We start from the raw sequence: 22,693 nt of genomic DNA, 5'->3' as shown, positions 1-22,693 counted from the left end.
AAGCGGCTAGCAAGGAAAAAGCTTCTCTTAACAATTTCCTACTTTATTGTTGTTGTAGTTTCAAGACAGGCTGGCCTCAAACTTGCACCAACTTTTCCGCCTTGGCATTGCAAGTACTGGGCTATGGGTGTAATACCACACAAAGCCTTTACTTTCCATTGCTTTGTAGAATTCTTGGTGGTGGTTGTGGAAGTCGTCGAAAGGCAGAAGGACCTAATCTTGCAAGGTCAAAGAGATTCATTTCTTTCTTCTTTCCTCCTTTTTGTCCTCCCTCCATCCCTTCTCCCTCTGTCCCTTCTTCTCCATCCTTCCTCCTTCCTTCCCTCCCACCCTCCCTCCCTCTCTTCCCTGTCGCTCCTTCCTTCTCTCCTTCCTTCCTTTCTTCTCTTTATTTTTCTCTTCTTTCCCTTTGACATCATGATAGCACCAAATATCCCATAATCTCTTTAGATGATCCTGCCCTGTGCAAAAGTTTCAGATCTCCCCATTCAAGTTCAAGAGCAGCCCTACCCATTCATGTTCAGGAACAGTCCTACCATTCTGGAAAACACCAGACAAGTGAGGTCTATAGCTTTCACAAACTGGGTCAGCAGGAAGAGCACTTTGTGTAAGGTCACCTTTTGTTTATACAGTTGGCATTCTTCTCCCCTTAGTTCAGCAGTTCTCAACCTGGGGGTCATAACCCCTTTGGGGGGGTCGAAGGACCCTTTCACAGGGGTCACCTAAAACCACCGGAAAGCACAGATTCGTATCAGTAACACAATTAGAGGTATGAAGTAGCAATGAAATAATTTTATGGTTGGGGGTCACCACAACACAAGGAACTGTATTAAGCAGTTACAGCATAAGGCAAGTTGAGAACCACTGCCTTAGCAAATGAAATATGTTTTGGATGGTTTTGTTTTACATATCCATGGTTTGTCTGTGGACTGGTCCAAGAGTGGGAGCAATGGAGAGATGTCGAGGGCTGCTAGCTCCCATTGCTGGAAGGGTAGTTGCTAACTCTAAGAGGGGCTACTCTTTCCCTGCTCTCGAATATTATTCCAGTAGAATGAAAGACCACTGGTAAGCAGTCCCTTGACCACGTTCCTTTCTGGTTGTCATCGGTAATAGCTTACTAACTCCCTTTGTTTTGGAAAACCCTCACTCAAGATCTGTGGGCTAATATCATGGTTTTAAACTACCTAAGATTTTTCCAAGTTCAAGAACATCCTCCTATTGATTTTGTACATGAACAGCATCTTTCCCAGCTATAATATTGATCACAATTTAAAAGTTAGAATTTTAGTTTAGTCATATTCTATAGGACACGGTGTCATATAGCCTCCTTAAAAAATCTTTCCTGAATGTTTAAAGAATTATTTTCTCTTCCTTTACACTCAAGAACTTGTTTGAGGGATTTGTTTTGGGGGAATATTTTTAAAATCCATCTGGTACTCCGTGTTGTATTTAATTCTACAGATTTAGGGTTTATGTTTCAGATTTAGATTCGTATTTGTAAGTAAGATATTTTTGTCAGATAGGGACTCACAGAGGTCACATGGAAATGAGCTAGAGACAAGCATCCCCAGATGCAGAATTGTTCCTTAATCAGAGCAGTGCAAGTCGCCGGCTGGCCCTGGAGTATGCACATGCACAGTACGGTAGTGGGGTTTTAAAGTATGGAGAAAGGGGGATTTTGGGGATGGAAAATTCCATCTGCAAGTCAGTCCCCTAGCAGTCTGGAAACTCCAGCAGGGGTGGTATGTGGATCTCCTTATCAGTGGCTTCCACCAGTGTTATCAGTCAAGTCAACTATCCTGTCCTGAGCTTCTCAGTACACCTGAGGCTTTTAGGTCATTGACCCTCACTCCAGACGCCAAGGACAGATAAAAGAGAAGGGGACAAAGTATTCTTTTGTTGGCTACTTCCTGGGGGAAGAAGTTGATGGGGAGGTGTCTAGACTTTGTCCCCAGGACCCAAGGGGACAGAGGTTGGGTTGGTGGAGAGTTTTGACTTCATCAGTGGATCCTATGATTGTTGTCATGTGCTCCCAGACTCTTCTAGGACCGAGAGGAACTTTTGAAAAGTAATTGTTAGAGTGCTGGAAACAGATGATTTGGATACAGAGGGAGAGGGAGAGATTGTCCCAGGAAGGTGGAGGAGGGGAATGGCTCAGTTGTTATACAAAGCTTGAGAGGACTATGGATCCTTAGCTAGTTCCCTAAAAGTAGGTTATCAGAAGCAACAGGGCCTGCAGTGCCTTGGAGGAAGGGAGCTGGGGGGAAACAGAGGGCTAATGTAAGGCATTGTACTTGTGTCTGGGGTAAAAGGGCTGAAAGTTCCTTACAACCAGAGCCTCTTCTGCAGCATCCAAAAGGTCTTCCTGTGGCTGTATCAGGAACTAATGGGGCTGCTGTAGGGTGAGAGCCACTGGCTGAGCTTTCACGGGCCATTTAAGGGAGCTGGGTCCAAAGTGTTAAAGGGCAGGGTGAAAGTGTAAGAATAAGGATAAGAAAAAAACAAGTGGCCAAGGTGAAAAGTGGGAGGGAACATGGGTGGCTAGGGTGTGAAAAAATGCATTGTATTTGTGGGATGTGATCTTCCAAAAAGACAGCGCTCTGTAGTTGACAAGAACAGCTTTTAGACCTGGCCTCAGCATTTAAGAAAATATTAAATACTAAGAAGTACTTAAGCATGCTTTTCTCAGACGTGGATAGACACCACAGCGGTGAAGTAGACAAGGAAAGAAGTCTCATCCTGTGCTGGCTCATTTATTTGTTCTTACATGGGCCATAGTGGTCAAAGTGTCTTTAAAACATTTAAATACACACACACACACACACACACACACACACACAAAGCACATTCAAAGGCACAGGTATGAGCTATTCTTATTTAAAGGGAGGGCGGTTCACCAATAAAAATGTGTCCTGGATCATTTCTCAATACATGCCCTCAAGCGATAAGGACCTTGTTGTAGAACTGGAAATGATGATTCTGTATGTCCTGTCCTTAGAAGCAGATTTAAACAGAAAAAAACTTGCATTAATTGCTCCAGAGAAAGATTTAGGACCACCAGCCATCATCATCATCATTTTCATTCAATAGCCAACTTTACTCGGAGTCTCAGACAATTTATACTGTGAGGGTTAAGGCCACGTAAGTACAGTTCTCATGAGTTCACACCGCGTACAGTAACAAAAAACATGGAAAGCTTCACAAATTTGCGTGTCATTCTTGCACAAGGGCCATGCTAATCTTCTCCGTGGTGTTCCAGTTTTAGTATGTATACTGCCAAAGTGAGTACTATCATTATTACTATTTTAATTTTTACTTTTACTATGAACAAACCGTAATCACAAATGGACAAAGAGTCTATATGTACATAATCACACATGAGATATATTTTAATAAACCATTATTTGAACATTATTGTACCTTGTGATTATATTTATAGTTTTCACTATGAAAGGGAAACTTAAAAGGAAACACTGTTAGGTTGGGCAGAAACAAAACCAGACACGTGTGAAGCAAAGGACAATTTTATCTCAGTGAGAGATAAAATATTTTATCTCAGTCAGAGGGAAAGCGGCCTGGTGCCCCTAGGCAGAGGCGTCAGGCATGGGGACGCAGCACAGCAGGCATGGGGACTGGCACTGTCCACTGAGGCAGCTCCTCACTGGCCGCAGCTTATCTATCATTTATGCTTTGAGTCTCTGTTGGGATTTGTGACTCTCATAGGGTCAGATCCCTGTGTTAGTACACCAGTGCTGGAGGCTTGTGGCCAGGAAAACTTAGGTTCTCCTTACAAGTCAGTAACTGTGTCATGTAAAAACTGTATCAATGTTAAAAAAAAAAAAAAACAGAAAGAAAGAAAGAAACAAGACAAAAGCCAAACCCACGTTGGAGGTCTGGTAGTTTTTCCTTAGTCTAATATAAAAGGGGCGAGGTGATCCCCAGAGCACCGTGAAGTTTTATGGGTGCCGAGGTTAGCTAAGATGGTAGTGAAGTCACGAGTCTTTTGCTTTTTTTGTTTTTGTTTTTCAAGACAGGGTTTCTCTGTGGCTTTGGAGGCTGTCCTGGAACTAGTTCTTGTAAATCAGGCTGGCCTCAAACTCACAGAGATCGCCTGCCTCTGCCTCCCGAGTCCTGGGACTGAAGGCCTGCGCCACCCCCGCCTGTCATCTTTTGCATTCTTTTTTATATCATTATCAAGAAGGCTGCCTTTATTTTGATGAAGTCCCCCAGTTTTCTGCTAAAGGTGAAGTCAGCCCTGTGTTAAAGTGAGCCCGTTCCCCATCACGGCATTGCAAGTCCTTGTGGAACCCTTTATTTTGAAGATCAAATGTGGATTGTTGTGCCCTTTTCTTTAAAAAGACTTTTTGGGTAGGTAGGTTAGTGTGAGTATAGAGGGAGTTGGTATCTATGACCCAGGCAGGTAGGCACAAAATAGAGAAAAATAAAGATACAGGGGAAAGGTGGCTTGGTCTTGGCAAAAGGAAGCCGAGACTGTACACGAATCTGGTACAGTAGCTGAATCACAGTGCAGGGTTCTGTCAGAGTAGCAGAATAACTTCCGAAAAAATGTCCGCAGGCCAGTTCTAAGACGAGATATGAATTTGGGCTGCTGTGATCTTATTTTCCCAGTCAGAGCCAGAGGGCCAGCCTGCCCCAGGCCACATGGAAAGAACAATGGGCGTCTCCCGAAAGAGAATTTTTCTTAAATCAGAACAGCTGACGCCACAGTCTCTCCCTGGAAGTGAGACTGTGTATGTGGTATGGGGTCTTGGGATTTTATAGGATGGAAAACTCCACCTGCAAGTCAGTTCAACTGCAGTCTGGAAGCGACAGACGCCAGTGGGGTTGATATGTGGATCGCCTTATCAGGTGTTGTAGCAAGTCAGCTTTCCCGTCCAGAGCTTCTCTGTCCACCTGAGGCTAGCCTGTGCTACACAGTGAAACCCTATCTTAAAAACAAATAAAACATTATAATAATAATTATTATTATTATTTGGACATAGCAACACAGACTCAGATAAAGGGAGGCCGATAGGGCTAGGGTTGTAGCTCAGTCTAGACTTCTTGCCTAGCATGCAGAACCAGGACGCACCCCAGCCTCAAATATCATCATTGTTACAGAATTAACAAAAGAAACAAGAAGATCAGAATATATAGCTATAGCCGGCGTTGGTGGCACACGCCTTTAATCCCAGCACTTGGGAGGCAGAGGCAGGCGGATCTCTGTGAGTTTGAGGCCAGCCTGGTCTACAAAGTGAGTTCCAGGACAGCCTCCAAAGCTACAGAGAAACCCTGTCTCGAAAAACCAAAAAAAAAAAAAAAAAAAAAAAGAATATATAGCTATAATAAAAAATGACTCATACAGAGAAAAAAATGAGAATTGGAGAATCTGAGAAATTTGGACGATAGATATTTGTACTTGCTGTGCCAGTGCTGGACAAGGTCCCTGCCGAGGCTTGAAACATCAAACCTTATGCATTTGCAGCACTGTGTAGGCTCCTTGGTGGTATTTTTTGGGGTCTAAGGAACTTGGTGTAACAGTGCCAAGAACCCATCAAATAGAAGGAGTTACATCAAAATTGGAGGATTAGTGAGCTAAAAATCTCAGGCTGTTTCTTAGGATTAAAAAAAAGTAGCCACACTCTTTGCTAAACTATCACAAGAATGGTCTTTCATGACATTATTAATACTGTTACCCTCTAAAACCTCCCCTTTATGCTAGTTCACGAGACTCTCAGCACCATTGTCTTTCATGCTCCTACTAGGATGGCCCATTAAGTCCTGCTTACAGAAAATCTAAAATTCTTCCACATTCCTCAGTGAAAAACAGCATGGCCACGTCTGTCACAGCAATTCACAACAACCGGTGTCAACTTTGATCTCAGTTGCTTTTCTATTGTCATGACAAAACACCATGTCCAAGGCAACTTACAAAATAAAACATTTAACCTGGGGCTCTCGGTTACAGATTATTAGAGTCCATATCCATCGCGGCAAGAAGCAAGGCAAGCGGGCAGTAGCTGAGAGCTTATGTATTGAGTCAAGCATGAGGCAGAGAGAGATAGCGCTAACTGGGAATGGCATGGGCTTTTGAAACTTCAAAACCCACCCCCAGTAACCACCTTCTCCAACAAGACCACATCTCCTAATCCTTCCCAAATAGTTCTACCAACTGGGGACCAAGTATTTAAATACATGAGCTTAAAGGGGCCATTCTCATTCAAACAACACTACAAGGCCCGTGTAAGTCAACCTTTTTTTTGTTGTTGTTGTTTCAAGGCAGGGTTTCTCTGTGTAGCTCTGGCTGTCCTGGAACTTGCTCTGTAGACCAGGCTGGACTTGAATTCACAGAGATTCGCCTGCCACAGCCTCTGAGTGCTGGGATTAATGGTATTCTTCACTTTTGTCCCACGGACAGTCTCATTTCTAACAGGTCAGAGCTCTTGTTTCTATCACTGTTATTAATATTTGACACATAATAAAGAGAGTCTTGCCTGGGTGGTTGTGCACACCTTTAATCCCAGCACTTGGGAGGCAGAGGCAGGCACAGTTCCTCAGACTGTACTACTCAGATTGCATCTCCCTTGTCTCCTCCTGCCTCACATTCCTCTCTCCACCCATCCATATTGCTCCTGTGTCCACCTCCTTAGTGCTGGGACTAAAGGAGTGTCACTCCAAGTGCAGTGCTCACCTTTGTGTGAGCTTTGTTTCTCTTTCAGACTGTATCAATCTCATGTAGCCCAGGGTGGCCTTGAACTAACAGAGATCCATCTGCCTCTTTCTTCCAAGTACTGGGATTAAAGAAAGGTGTGAGCCACCACTGCCTGGCCTCTGTGGCTAACTAGTGTGCCTAGCTTTGCACTCTGATCCTCAGGCAAACTTTATTTGTTAGATAATAAACACAATATCACTACAGGCATGTGTGGTAGTTTGAATGTAGTTGCCCCCCCATAATCTTATAGGGAGTGACACTATTAGGAGGTGTGGCTTTGTAGGAGGGGGTATGGTTTTGTTAGAGGAAGTGTGTCACTGTGGGGGCGGGCTTTGAGGTTTCCTATTCTGAGGAAACCACCCAGCGTCTCAGTTGACTTCCTGTTGCCTTCTAATCAAGATTTAGCCAGCATATGTCTGCTATGCTCCTAGCCATGATGATAAAGGTCTGAGCCTCTGGAACTCTAAGCCAGCCATCCCAATTGCTGTGATCATGGTGTCTCTCTCTCTTTTTTTTGGGGGGGGGGGGGTTACGAGACAGGGTTTCTCTGTGTTGTTTTGGAGGCTGTCGGTCCAGCCTGGCCTGGAACTCACAGAGATCTGCCTGCCTCTGTCTCCCGAGTGCTGGGATTAAAGGTGTGCGCCACCACCGCCCAGCAATCATGGCGTCTCTTTACAGCAATAGAAACCCTAAAACAACCTGGCATAGATGGAAAGTCTTAAATGGCCTCCTAAATAGCCTTGGCTTTTGCGTACAAAATCATGGGCTCAGAGCCCCCTGGCTGTTCCCTATTCTTACCAAAAGGTGTCTAGCGTGTAAGTGAAGTATAGAAAGTAATATTTAGGAAGCAACTTGGTTAATTTTTGGTTGGCATTCATCTTTATACCAGCCTGGTACATGTGAGCCATTTGGTAATGGATTTTATTTTATACTTAATGTTCCCATATTTTGTGTATAGAGATATGCACAGGGCAAGCAAAGACCTTCAGAGCCTCCTGAACCTTACCTCCCAACTGGGTACAGAACGGATAGGTTCACAGCTTCTGCCAAGCAAAGACCTTTTAAGACAATCAAGTCATTACCCTTCCCAAGAGCACACAGTCCAATCTAGAGGAAACTGTAACTACAAGAATATCATTCCTTTTGTGCCAGGAGACATATTTGGGGGTATCTCTTCACAGAGATACTCGCAAATATGCCACAGCACTGCCAACCCAGGGCTGAGACAGCCAATATCCAATTAGCAATTCATTCTTCACACCTAGACTCTTAGATCCTCTGGCTAAGCATAGGGCTAGAAATATTAGTTTGGGAGTCACTAATAGCTAAAGGATCCTACACACTTTTCTGAACTCCTCTGGCACCAGACATACATATGGTACACACACATACATGCAGACAAACAGTCGTATGCAGAAAATAAACATATCTAAAATAAATTTAGTCATGATATAATAAGCCAGGTGTGGTGGTACAACTATAAATAATCCTAACACCCAGGAGGAGAGGCAGGAGGATCAGGAATTCAGGGCTAGCCTTGACAGCATAGAAAGTTCAAGGCTATTTGCTAACCTGCTTAGCTACAAGACATCCTGTGTTAAACAAATGAATAAATAGCTTATCCTAATAGAATATTGTTTCAGAATCCCTCTCTTTTTAATCAACATAAAATATTTAGGAAACTTACCATACACACACCTGTCTTTAAAGTGAAAAGTTCGTTTGATCCCCTCCTTCCCCCCCAAAGGGGTTGAGACTCACAGGTTGAGAACTCTGTGATAACATGTAAGACATGAGCACTGTTCACTAACAGACACTACACTGTGCCACAAAGTGAGGTTGGCATTATAAGAATGACCAAATGATGTATAGGCCTTTGGACTGGCTTATAGGAAGAAGGTAGAAGAGTTTAGAACTTTGGGTTAGAAAAATCATTGAATGCTGTGAACAGAGTTTCATAGGCCATTCTGACAGGAGCTTAGAAATACAAAATACTGAGGGAAATGTGGACCTCAGGCTCATGCCGAAAAAGGAGCTATAATTGGTAACCAGATCTGCCCCCAATTGGTAAACGGGCAAAGTATCCTGTGGGCAAATTCCTACTCTTTGGAGACACCATCTTGTGATGCTCCAAATTCATTTAAAGGAGGAAAACCTTGACCGAAGGAGGCAGCTAGGAGAGTGTTTCTCCAGGGTCAGCCCACAGAAGAAATGCAGCTGTGGTCCACAGAGGGGAATGGGGACAGACTCCTTTCTACTTGGAAGCACAGCTTGGCAGCATCTTCCATGTTCTGTTGGTTTTGAAGGCATAGTGAATGCAAGGTTGAGGGGCTCATGGAAATCACCTGATGTGTTGGATAGTTTTATGTTAAGTCATCTGAGAGGCAGGAACCTCAATGAAGAAAATACCTTCATAAGATCAGACTGTAGGCAAACCTGTAGGACATTTTCCTGTGATTGAGGTTGGAGGGCCCAGTCCTTTGTGGGTGATGCCATCCCTAGGCTGATGGTCCTGAATTCTCTAAGAAAGCAGGCTGAGCAAGTCATGAGGAGCAAGCCAGTAAGCAGCACTCCTCCATGGCCTCTGCATCAGCTCTGGCCTCCAGGATCCTGACCTGTTTGAGTTCCTGTCCTGACTTCCTTTGATGATGGACATGGCTGTGGAAGTGTAAACCAAATACGCCCTTTCCTCCTCAAATTGCTTTGGTCACGGTGTTTTGTCACAGCAAAAGAAACCCCAACTAAGACAGCTGATGTCAGGCAATGTGGGGGAGAGTCTCTGTAGAGGCCCTCCGGAGGGTATTTGGGAAGTACTGAATTAGGAGTCTCAACTACGATGCCTGAACCACGGGAGGGCTGAGGATAGCTGAAAGAATAGAATAGAAGCGTTCTGAGGAGGGAACTCGTGTGTGCTGAGGGCAGCAGAGCGGAAGGAGTCAGGGAACCCAAGCCTTCTGGAGACAGTTGTCTACATTATAAACTCCAGATCCTGGACATGGAGCAGAAAGAGTCAGTATTTTCTCTGTTGGATTTCAGCTTGGTCTGATGTGATTGTTCCCTGATATTGCCTAATTCTTCCATTTTAGAAAAGAAATGTTTACTCTGTGATATACGTTCGAAGTACGTAACTTTTTAGAAGACTGACTTTTAGTTTATGTGGGTGGGTGTTTTGCCTGCATGTGAGTCTCTGCCCCTTGTGCATCCAGTGGCAGAAGAGGCCATCAGAAGCCCCTCGAAATGTAGTTACATATGGTTGTTACCCGCTATGCTAACACCATGCTGGGAACCTCTGCAAGAATAACAAGGGCTCTGAACTCTTGAGCCCTATGTAACTTGTTTTTTTTATTTTTATTTTTATAGGAGCTTACAGTTGAGAGCTTTTTGGATTGTTGATGACTGTGTGACCCTTTGAAGTTGGACTGTATTTTGCTTGATATACACATTAGACTTTGGGGACACAAAAGATAGAAGTGATGCGTTTTGTTGCCAGGTTGACAAGGGGTGGATTTGTGATGGTGTTAATTGTCAACCTGATGAATCTGGAGTTACCTAGGTCCTTGGAGATGGGCCTCTGAGCATGTTTGAGATTTCTTCATTATCTCAATTGTGGTGGGAAGACATGCTCAGTGTAAGTTGCATCATCACACCTACTTGTATTTTATTTTATACAGAATGGAGAAAACAATATTTTGAGCAAGGCGTAGTGAGTGGTACATGCCTTCACCACGCAGGAGGCAGAGGCAGGAGGCACTCTGAATTCCAAGCCAGCCTGATCTACATAGTAAGTTCCAGTACAGCTGGGCCTAGGTAGAAGGACTCTGCCTCAAAAATAAGTAGATAGATAAATAATAAACAAATAAATAAATCTAAACATAAGCACGGAATTCTTTCTGCTACTGACTATGGACACCGTGACCAGCTCTTTCGGACTCCTGTCACTGAGGTTTCTCTGTTGGGATGAACTGTAACCCTGAATTGGGCATCAAAGCAAGCCCTTCATTCCCCTAGTGTCCTTGGTCAGGGTGTTTTCTCAAAGCAACAGAAAAGATACTAAGACGGGCATTGCATGAGGGTTCTCCATTTGATTGACAGTCTTTGCTCTTTACAAATGTCTCTTCCCATAAAGCACCTGACTTTAACCATGTGAATAACCAGTTATGCATAGGCATAGGGTGGTAAATAGGGGTCGTTCCTATAGGTTCACTTGGGAACACACAGAGTTTTGTCTTATTGTGGGTGAGCCTAAAACCAGTCCAGGCCAGATTGTCCCATTGTCAGTAGTCCCCAAATGTGACGGGTGTGTGTTTGGTGGACTCTAAGTTCGATGGCTATTAAAGGGAGTGAGGTGGGCATGCAGCTCAATGCAGGTGAGGTCCTAGGTTGCTAACAGGTTTCTGATTGCTTTGCTTCAGGGAAGTTAGTTTGAATGTGTGTGTGTGTGTGTGTGTATCAAGTTGCCAAACTATTTTTTATACTTGCCTACTTCAACTTTAGTTATGCAATTCAGTGCTTTGAGGTTAACTAATATTGTTGTGTAACCAATGCTATCATCTTGCAATGTCAGATTTCTGTAACTATTAAACAACTTCTCATTTCTTCCTCCTCCTCTTCCCCTGCTGCTGGCGACCACCATTATACCTTCTGCTTCTGAGCTAGACGGCACTACCAATTTCACGTAATTGAAATCAGTGTCTGTATGTTTCTATTGTCTTTTTTGTTTCTTTGTTTTTTGTTTTTTGAGACAGGGTTTCTCTGTGGATTTAGAGGCTGTCCTGGAACTAACTTTTGTAGACCAGGCTGGTCTCAAACTCACAGATATCCACCTGCCTCTGCCCACCCCCGAGTGCTGGGATTAAAGGCATACGCCACCAGTGCCCAGTGTTTTTATTGTCTTATTTCACGTAACACAATGTCTTCCTGGCCCATCATTGTTGGGGAAGTCTTTTGTCAATAAAGCACTGTTGAGCCAATAGGAATCTAGATGGGTGGGACTAGGAGTCCTAGAGGATTCTGGGAAGGAGAAACACAAGAGAGTTCGAGATGTAACCGCCATGGGGTAGGAAGCCTGGAACTATTCTCCGGCAAGAGAAATACTTAGATTAACAATTATGGGGTAATTACTTAAGTCAGAGCTAGCCAGTAAGAAACAAGCAAGGCCAACAGCTTCCTAATTAATATAGCCTCCTGTGTGTTTATTTGGGACTGATGCGGATCTAGAACCAGGCAGGCGGGAAGGCTTTTCTCAAAGAAAAAGCTTCTCTTTACACATCATGCTATAATATGTGTCAGCTTATCAAATTCTTGTCCTCACCTCCTTTGTAGCCCAAGACAGCTTTAACTCAAGGTCCTCTTGCCTCAAGATCCCAAACATTGAGATTATTTATTTATGGTTGTATCCCACCACACAAGGCAAGTGGAAGGTTTCTAACTATAAATTTTTATTACTTTGATAGCATAAGATTCCAGGCATGGTGGTTGGGAGGCACACAGAATCCCTGGCCTTTCTGGATGACAGAGCAAGTTCAAGGCCAGCTTGGGTAACTTAGCAAGACTCTGTGTCAAAATAAAAAGTTAAAGAGGAGCTGAGGATATAGATTAGTGGTCAAGCACTTGCCTTGTTTGTATCAGACCCTTGGGTCAATTCTCATTACTGCAAAAAACAAACGACTACAACAACAACTAGCCTGTTCCTTATCGAGGCTATTAGTATATTATGTTTTTCAAGCAAGTTTTTCTAAATAAGTTTTAAAGTTACATATTGGCATGAAGTTATTCATTATATTCCTTATCCTTAGTCTCATTCTCTTTCTCTCCCCCTCAGCATCTCCCATTTCTTCCCTTAGTCTTGTGTAGCCTGAGCTGGTCTTGGACTTAGTATGTAGTCAAAGACAATGTCGAACTTCAGATTCCCCTGGCTCCCCTGCAGTGCTGGGGTCACAAGTGTGTCCCAAGCTGTGGCAATCTTATAAAGTGGGTTGTGAATGCTAGCAAGCGCTCTATTGGCTGAACTACATCCCTGGCCCTTTTTACTTGTCTTGCTTTCCTTATTGATTGGTGACCCCGCTCTGTCATCAGCGATGGCCTGGAACTTACGAGTTCAGATGGTTTTCCTGCCCCAGCTTCCAGAGTTCCTGGGAACACATAAGCATGCCACTGTGTTCAGCTTTACTGCTATTTAATATGTGTGGGATTTACAGCGCCCCTTCATTGTTCATAGTGATACTTATTTCTCTTAGTTTTGTTTTCATGGTCAATCTTCTTAGAATTTAGCCAATTTTATTAGTAATTTCTAAGTCCTCAGACTCATTGAATTTTCCCCGTTTTTCTGCTTTCCATCTAAGTAACTGCTGTGATCTATAATTTCCTCTCTTCTGCTTACCATGGGAATTATATTTCCTTTTTAAATGTTTTAAAGTGAATTCCTAATTTATTGAGACATTTATTTTTCTTCTCTGGGATAAAGTGGGATACTGGAATTTTACCACAGAGCTACACCCTCAGCCACCACTAACACTCTAAATTTTTCTTCGATACACAGATTTAGCTATATTTTATAAACGTGTTCCTTTTCATTTTCATTGAACATATTATCTCTGTTGTCACTTCTTACTTTGTGTGCTGTTTGATTTGTAAATATTTGATGATCATTCAAGATAATTTCTAGAAATTATCTTTTCAGTTAATATCTAATTTCATTTTGGACAGAGATAATATTTCATATAATCTCAACCTCTTAAATTTATTGAAATATCTTATGAGATACAATATATTCCATCTTGTTGAATTTTTTTGTGCACTGATGGGTAACATGCTGTTTTCTTTGGTTAGGTATAATGTTCTATAATTATATCAGATTTTTGACAATGCTATTCAAGTAGTCTATATCATTACTTGTGCTAGTTTTGCTTTTTTTTGTCAACTTGAGATGAGATAAATTACCTGGGAAGAGGAAACTCAATTGCAAAAATGCCATCAGATTACCCTTAGACATCTTCTTGATTAATGACTGATGCGGGGTGGGGTTAACCCACTGTGGGTGGTGCCATCCTTTGGCAGGTGGTCCTGGGAAGTATAATAAAGAGGGCAGAGCAAACCACAAGGACCAACCAGTAAGCAGCATTTGTCCTTGCTCTCTTGAGTTCCTGTGCTGACCTCCCTTGACTATGTACCATGGTGTGGAAATGGAGGCGTGTAAGCCAATAACTCTGTCCTTCCCAGGTGGGTTTCTGTCAGTGGTTTTGTTTTGTTTTGTTTTTTATCACAGTAGTAGAAAACTATCTCTGTGGAAGATCAGTCTTCAGGCCATGATACCAGTAGGGAGAATGTTGTAATTTAAGATAAGTGGTGTTCGAGAGAAAGATGCCATGCTGGGTTCAAGCAGAGGGTTTTTTTTAATTGGGGAAAGGGGTCATAAAAGGGGGAAAGGAAGGGGGTAAGCTGGCCTCTGGAGACAGGAGCATCAGGAGAGGGGGGGCAGAGAGAGAGAGAGAGAGAGAGAGAGAGAGAGAGAGAGAGAGAGAGAGAGAGAGAGAGAGAGAGAGAGAGAGAGCAGGATGGGAGGTGGACAGGGCCCTTTTAAAAGGGAACATAGTGAATGTGCACAGGTGCTGCTCTTAGTGGCTGCAGCTGAGGGTGTATCCTGTCAGAACCCCAAGGGCAGGCCAGTACAGATGCCTGAGTACTAACAGAGAAAGCTACGGTAGCTATTTTCTACACACACTGTCAACATCCATACCTGAGGAAGGCCTTGCCATTCCTCTGTCAGTCTGAGGCTGTATGGACCTTGAAATAGCCATGTCATTGTCAACAGCATACTCAGGTCTTCACTCACTTTGGGTTTCCTGCTCCCTACAGAAAGCAGAAGGACGGGGGCAAAATAATAGTAAAGGTGTATGAAAAAGTCACAAGGAATCACTTTATTTTCTGCTTACAACTACTTATAACTATATATATATGTATATATGCATTATATACTATATATAACACACTATATTTTACATAAATATCATTTGAATAAAAATTTACAATCTGGGCTGACAATATTTCCCTCAAGAGCCATAAACTAATACCAGGCATGAGAAGCCCCTTTTGAGTTGTTGGTCAGGGTTGTCCAAGTGGTCCCTACCCTAAAACATGCAGGCGATTGTTCTTGCCTTTGGCTGCCTCCTAGAGGTTGAAGATAAATCTCTATTGCTATAGACACCATGCATTTTGGACACAGGACCCACAGGATCAAAGCAGGATCTGACCTGACCTTAGTTAGCCTTCTCCCAAGGATTAGCTTTCATGGTACCAGAAGGCACCATGTAAGCTTCCAAGGGAGGGACACAACCCATAGTCCTACTGAGCTATTATGCCCATGAACTACAAAAATGACTGGCATGGCATTATATACATAAGGGTACAATAAGTGACTTTCATACCTCTTTTTAAAACCTGCTCAACAAGAGGGAAACCATGCCTGGTACTGGAAACCTGTCAACAATCAAGGCCTGGAGAAATCATAGATTTTAGAGGAGAACCTACAAGGGCTCATATATTTGAATACTTGGTCCCCAGTTGCTGGAACTTCATGGGAAGGATTAGGAGGTGTGGCCTTGTTGGAGTAGGCGTGACCTTGTTGGAGGAGGTGTATCACTAGGACTGGGCTTTGGGTTTCAAAGCAGAAGGTATAGAGAGATTTTAAGCAGTAGAAGGACAGGAAGTTTGTTGGGAGACTGTCTCCTAGAAATGTCTGAGGAACTACACTCATGAAAGCTCATCAACATGCTGCTTAAATGTGACCTGAACAACTTGACACCAGTAGACATGCTAACATGGAAGGGAAATATCTCATGGCCCTAACACTAGACACAACACTAAAGGTAACTAAGGAATGCTTCATGTGGGAGAACAAGCCTTCCCAGAGAAGAGCTCCCAAATTGGTTATCCAATTTATTTACTTTTTTAAGTGCATGTGTTTCTGTTTGTGTGAATGTATGTCATGTGTGTCTGATGCCTTCAGAATCCAGAAGATGATGTTGGATCCCCTGGAACTGGAGTTACAGGCAGTCATCAACCACATGACGAAGGCTGTGAGTTGAACTCAAGTCCTTTGAAAGCACAACAAGCACTCTTCATTGCTGAGCCATGCTTCTAGCTCCCATAATTGAAATATTTTAATTAACTCAAAAGGAGGCAAGATAGAAGAAAAGATACAAGGTGGATTAACCTGAATAAAATAAAACATAGTAAGTGTATGTCTAAATTTTACCAGTTACTATATTACATGTAAATGTACCAAAAATATTTTCAATGAAAACAGTATAAACTTAGTCTTTTTGATGTTTGAACAGACCTGGAATGCACAAAACATGGTTACCAAGAATAGCTGAAAAGCCAGGATTTCTAGAGCAAATAAATTAAGGTGTGAGTAAGAACTCCTGGAGAGAAGCTGTGTCTACAGAGATGAACTGATTCATTAGAACCTTAGTGCTATGGAGAAAAGGAATGCTGCTGGTCCAAAGGCTAATAATTACCTTATCTCGACAGGAGCTGGCTTTAGCCCAGGAACAGCCATTCCTGCCTCCCAGCTTCCTGTGACTAAGAGATACAAATCTTTTGAAATCTTAGTTAGCAGACTACCACTAACCCAAAAGCTAAGAATGTCATTAGATAGAATCTGGGGCCTATTGAAAAGCTTCCCCCATCTTGCTGTAACCACTTCACTAAAGTGTCCACTCATGTATTTTCAACTCACCTTGATTATGACTTTCTTTGTTCTGTAAAACTCTCAAACTTCATGAAACTGCTTCCACGCTGGAACATGCAATTTAGGGCAACCTAAATCTGTGTCCCCAAGCTGGTCATTTACAACAGCTTCAGAATAAACTAACCCTCATTCTGTTTAAGATGAGAGCTGTGGGCATTTTATTGACAATTATAGAGCCACGATGTGGGGTTCAGAGAATGACCCCGTCTTCACTGGATGAGCCAGGTACCTGCAAGGACCCACTGAGTCCAGGTCATCTCTTAGTCTTCAGGTGGATTGCTGGTGAGTTTTCCTGGGTTCTGGGTCTCCTATGGCTTGGCAGATGGTTCATTTGTTTATTTATTCCGAGATGGTTGATAAAGGACCTAATCTGATACCTACCTATTTGGTCTGCTTTCAAACTATTTCACTTATGGTCTCTAGCTTGCTTGCTTTGAAAGCATTTTAAGACATTTAGTTCAGTTTTGTTTGTTTTCTGGTTGCTAAAGGCGATGTGGTTTTTGTTTTTTTTATTTTTTTTGACATTTGAAGGCATTTTGGTTTCTGTTTTGATTCATTATCATTTGGCCTATGCTTCCTGTCATTCCTCAAATGTCTAATTCTGCTTTTTCCCTGACATTGCCAAGCCTTAGCTTAGGAATTTTATGAGTACTTGATCATAAAGACACCAACAAGGCACTTTTCCCCTCCCATCCAAGAATCACGGGAAACACCCCACAACATGCAATGGCCTCAGGCCTAATAGAGGACTGAACAAACAAACCCTGTTCTGAGGCCAGGGAGCATAGTGGCACTCCTAGGGAAGGCACCAGTATCTGGAACACACAGTTGAGTAAACAGGCATGGAAACCCTGAGGGCCAGTGGGAGAAGATGGTGATCTTAGGGCTGAATCTGAGAAAGCCAGCCCTAAAAGTAACACATAAAACCAACCTGGACACATGTTCCCTGGCTGGCACAGACGAGCACAAACTCCAGAGATAGTTTATTCTGGAGTCATTCTGAGTGACTGTGGCCCAGGAGCACAGATTCAAGTTGCCCCAAATTCCATGTTACAACGTGGAAGGAGTTTAGTGAAGTTTTAGAGTGTTACAGAACACAGAAAGTCACAAATCCAGGCACGTTTGGTGGGTACATCACAAGGCGGACACAGCAAGATGCTATCTGGTGACATTCTTAGCTTTCAAGTTAATACACTGCAAAAGGCTTTGTCTATTATTCACCTTTGACACAGAGGTAGGCAAGGAATGGCTGTTCCAGGGCTAAAGCTAGTCCAGGTTAGGCAATTAGTCTCTGGACCTGCTGAACATTCCAACCTGTCCACTGTGCTGCAGTTCTCACTAGCCAGCTAATCTCTGCAGACACAGCTTCTGTTCAGGGGTCCCCATTCATAAGTCTCTCTGCTGACCGAGGATCACATTTTGCCATGTAGTAAGTATTATAAGGTCCCTCGCAGCTAGGGAGGCTCATTCCTAGGATCTGATGTCGCTGAGGCAGAGTAGTGGACAGGGACAGCTGCTTTCAGAGATGAATAGCTAGAAACTCCTGATTCTATCAAAACTACTAGCCCCATGACCCAGGCATGAATTACTTTTCTTGTACCCTCTTTATCTGACATAACATTTACATATGACACATAACAGTAATCCTAGATTGAAATTTATGTAATCAGGAGCACAGTGTGGCCTAACGGAGTGAAGGTAACAGATGAAGGGCATGTCTAAAACAATGAAGAACTGTCTAATTTAAAAACTAGATTGACTGCATGTTTCCCCTGTATTTATAGTTGTTTCAACTCTATGAGCTATCTCACTTGTATTTAGATGCTCAGAAATAGAAGTTTGAAGGTAGTCACTGTAGTATCCCCCGTTAACTGATAAAACACAAATACTGTTTAATTCATTTTTAAAATCTCAGCTAATAATTCTTGTATCTAAAATGTTTTAGATTTTAGATACAAGAAACATCAGAGCATATGGTATAAAACATCAAGAATGTTGTTATTAGAGTTTGATGTCTTTTGTATAACTTGGATAAAAAAGGTTAACACAGATCTTTGGGTCTCTCTAGCTAGAGTACGTGGAGTTCAAGTTTAATTGACAAACTAATTTTTTCCACATATAGACAATATATAATACATGTGTAAACACACATTCATGTACAATGACAACTCTTGAATCTTTTAAACACTAGTTCTGAATATGTTAGGGGTTTGGAGCAAGCAAACAGTCATAACAATAAGGCATGATCAAATGAAAGTGTACAATATCTTCATTTGTAGCTTCACGAAAACTGAGGTTAGTATTGTTTTATCACTTAGAAATATACCAGATAGAAATATTAAATATGGTAGACAATTTTAAGATCTAATTGCAAAAGCCTTTTCTTTTTAGACAGTCAGTTATTACTTTAACTATAAAAACAATTCTGTTTGGAGAGTTATACCTATTTTGAATATGTCTACCTAATTAAATAAGTGATTGTAAAATAGTGATTGCTTTAATGGAAAAATATTTAAATCTGTGTATACAACCTGATCTACTAGATAAATAACACAAATCTTATAAGGAACTTTTAACTATGATGACTAAAATTAAAAATCACAGAATCTTCATCTGAGGATAAAGAAAGCCAGATGACTTCATCTACTAAAAGGGAGAAAGTCATCATATCAAAGACTCCATTCTGATGAGCAGATCAGAACTGCATCCAGGCACTTCTAATTCACCCCTAGAACAGGAAGCTCAATGGTGAACTTTCTTACAGTATCCGAGAGACTTCAAAAATGCTGGGTGATAATCATCTTCAACACCACTGACAATTGAGCACAGAGTAACTACACTTCTCTCACTTTTTGTCTCTTAAATACTTTAGGATTTTAAAAATTGTCCATGATATTTAATATTCCACCTGTAAATTTATGTGATAAAATAATACTAATCTTGGTTTTAATGAAGTTACAGATGAGGAAATTATGTCCCAGGCCACAGTCACTCAGAATGGACAGAATAAACTCTCTGCGACTCTTTAAGATGTGAGCTGCGGTTTTTTTGGTTGACAGAGGAAATAGCCTTCAGCTGTCTGAATTGTCTAAAAAAAAAAAAAACCAAAAACAAAAAAACCCCCAAAAACAACAACAAAAAAAGCAAAACAAAAATTTCCAACAAAACCTAAGAATTAAGTGAAAATAAATTCTGTCCTTTTAGGCGTCTTTTTCACTTGCAAACACTGATTTCTCTTTGCTGCAAAAAAAAAAAAAAAAAAAAAGATCTCTGACTATGCCATTTAGTAACATATATCTAAAAATAATTGTCTGTGTGTCCATTCTGGGAGGCCAGAAGTTGGTACTAGGGGTCTTGTTTCATCGACCTCCACCATATTCCCTTGAGATAGGTACCCACCGAATCTTGAGCTTCTGTCTCCGAATTTCTCTTCTAATAGTAATGGAATGTAAACTAGGGCTTGGAGATAAGCGATTAAGGGTGATTCAAATGAATCTCCCCACAACTACTTGTTATCAGTGTTAATGTTAGTATAGGGAGCTGCAGGCCCTTCCTGTGAGTTTCCCAGACTATTGCTAATATGAAATGGCTTTAACAGCCTACAGTGCTCAACAGTCTGGTCAAGAATTAGGGTGGAGAAGGGCTACACAGATCTGAAAGCAGAGAATGAGGTTTTGAGAGGAGACATGAGGCGATGTAAATTTATCTCAGCGGCTTACAAATGCTCATTCACTAAAAGTGAGCCCTAACCTTTGAACGTCATGTTGGTTAGACTTTGGAGATGCCAAAAGGGACTGGGACTATATTAAAATGTTTAGGACTACACCTTAAGTGTAAACTGAATAAACTAAATGCATTAGTTCAGAAAAGAGAATGAACACCAAAGGTGTAGCAGCAAGTAGCAGCATTTTTTTTCCTCCTTTGGGGAGGAATCTAGGAACGGGGACATACAGCAGATACAAGTCGGGTAGCAGCAATATACTTATCAAACTGTTGAGCATTTAATGAGTCTTTACAGTGAAGATTGTGCATGACACAATCTCCTAAGAGTTTTTAGTGGATCAAAGACAAAGAAACAGGTAGCCAGTAGAGGACCTGGCCAAGTGTCATTTTGAGGTTCACCCATCAGTGTGGACAAGCAAAATCTGCACAGGGCACGAAAGGATGAGAGACCCAGGCTCTATATGTAAATGTGTCATAATAGCTATGTGACCTTGTCCAAGTCCTAGAAACCGAGCTCAGTGGGTGTTGTATCTTATGAAGATGTTCTCAAGGAGGTCTTGCAACTTCCGGGCAGAGGGACAAGCAGTGTGCCTGGGTGGGCATCTTGCTAGCTGACAGGGTGTCCAACTTCATGCCCTCTACCCAGGCTGGCCAGACTCTATTCGAGCCACGGGGATGAACGGTTGGAGTGCAGAGTGGGCAGAAAAACGAGGGCACGCACGCCACCCATGTCTACCCGCCCAGCAGCGGGGCTCCGGGAGCCACCGCGGACGCCCGGCGCCTCGCCGGGGTGTGTGTGTGGGGAACGGACTCGCACCACGGAGGCAGACGCGGTGCGGGCCCGGGCGGGCGGGCGAGAGCGAGTGACCGCGAATTGGAACCGACGCCTCGCGCGCGGGGTGCTCCGAGCCGCCTAACTACCGGTTTCGGCGCCGCCCCACCCAAGCGCCTGCCCCAAGTTTCCCGGGCTATGTAATCCCGGTGCACCTTCCGCTTCTGGCCTCGCCACCCGCCGGTGAAAGCAGGAGGAGGAGGAGGGACGCCCCCAGCTGTTGGCCTCCAGCCCGGCCAACTCCCGCTCCCATTCTGGCGTCGGCCTTTTGTACCCGCTCCACGTGACCCGCCCAGCGGCTCTTCCCTCCTCGGCCGCCCCGCCCCCCGGACCTTGCCGGCGACCAGCCCGCTCTTCCAGATACCGGCTGCCCTCCTCCCGCGCCCCTCCGCTCCTCCCCTCCCTCCCGCGCAGGCTGTTCCAGCTCCCTCCCCAGGCAGCCGTTCCCTCGCGACGCTCCCCTCCCCCCGCGGCTGTTCCGCCGCCTGGCCTCCCCTCCCCCCAGTCGGAGCTCACTGTCTCCAAGATGGCGGCCGTGTCAGTTTGGGGCATCTCCGCGGTCCGGCCCGGGCCCCCGGGATCCCGGCTGTCTTCCCCCCAGGTAAGTAGCCGAGGGGCCTCCCCCGGTCGCTCCCAGCTGCCGAGCCCGAGGCTAAGCCGCCCCGGAGTCTCGTTCGGCGCCTCGCGGGGTCGGCGGGCTGCTGCAGGCCCCGTCGCGGCCTGCGCCGCCTCCCGCTGCTCTGCGCCAGGCCTCGGGCTGGGCGCCGCGGCCGCCCCCTCGCGTTCGACTCCGCCGCCCAACCCGCGCCGCCCGCTCGCCCGCCTGCCCGCCCGCCCGGTCCGCACCTACGGCTCGCCGCCGTCGCTCCGCCGGCGACCCACTCCGGGAGCCGGCGCTTACGGGCGGCGAGCGGCCAGGCCGCGGAGCCTGGGGCTGCTGTGCGGGCTCGCCCGCTCTCCCTCGGGGGCGCGCCCGCCGTCCGCCCGCTCGCCCGCCCGCCCGCCGCTCCCGGCGCCGGGCGCGCACTCCGGGCTGTGCCGGGTGCGCGGAGACCCGAGCGGGGCTGAGTCGAGCGGGGTGACAGCCTGGTGGGTGCTGTGGTGTGGAGCAGGCTGCACGTGTGGTGTTGTGTCTGTCGGACTGTCAGCCCCTGGCCGGGACGGGTGGCGGCGGGCTTGCCTGTCAAGAGCTCTGCGACTTTGGGCCGGACCTGCCCGACCTGTCAGGCTCCGTCACAGCCGGTGTCCCCTCACTGCTCTTCTGGGCCGGGCCCCTTGGAGCCGAGAGCTTGGAGCTGGGGACAGGGCTTACGGTGCTCCGAACTCCACGTGATTTCATTGTTAACTTACTCTTCGGGCTGTGTTTCCATAGAATGGGAACGGCGGAGCAGTCCGTTGGCAAACTCCTAGGCTTTGGCGCTTCAAGTTTTTAAAGTTCCCTGGGCTTTAAATCGAGGGCGCGAAGATGTGTTTCGGGCCGGGGGATGGAGCGGGAAGGGCTTTTGGAGCCGGCTGGTCCTTCTCTCTAGCAGCTAGTGGACTTTCTGAGAGTTAGGGTTCAGATCCTCAGCGCGGTGTTTTCTGCAGACCTGGAGATTGGGAAAACTTCCTGCCGGAAAGACAATGAGTGACTGTCATTCATTCTTTCACCTGAAAGTTCCACCATATAGGACGT

At 44.4% G+C, this 22,693-nt stretch overlaps 1 protein-coding gene, 1 long non-coding RNA gene and 1 other non-coding gene across 4 annotated transcripts in view; 1 reads left to right on the top strand and 2 right to left on the bottom strand.

Annotated features, from left to right (window-relative positions):
- Nucleotides 1–353: 353 nt before the first annotated feature.
- Nucleotides 354–21,667, bottom strand: LOC121134139. Its single transcript, XR_005871172.1, has 3 exons — nucleotides 21,535–21,667; nucleotides 14,448–14,560; nucleotides 354–4,949 (listed from the first exon to the last, which is right to left on the bottom strand). It is a non-coding gene; the product is annotated as an uncharacterized LOC121134139 (long non-coding RNA).
- Nucleotides 3,183–3,289, bottom strand: LOC121134193. Its single transcript, XR_005871233.1, has one exon. It is a non-coding gene; the product is annotated as a U6 spliceosomal RNA (small nuclear RNA).
- Kat6a (lysine acetyltransferase 6A) overlaps nucleotides 21,527–22,693 on the top strand; it is an 86,959-nt gene continuing 85,792 nt past the window's right edge. For both annotated transcript variants that reach the window (XM_040731864.1, XM_021225105.2), the window contains exon 1: nucleotides 21,527–21,619. The gene's annotated coding sequence lies outside the window, so the exon portion shown is untranslated. The remainder of the gene's footprint in view (nucleotides 21,620–22,693) is intronic.

This window comes from Mesocricetus auratus, unplaced genomic scaffold (genome assembly GCF_017639785.1).
Source record: "Mesocricetus auratus isolate SY011 unplaced genomic scaffold, BCM_Maur_2.0 Super-Scaffold_100026, whole genome shotgun sequence".
NCBI lineage: Eukaryota > Metazoa > Chordata > Mammalia > Rodentia > Cricetidae > Mesocricetus > Mesocricetus auratus.
This window is presented reverse-complemented; position numbering and strand designations above follow the sequence as displayed.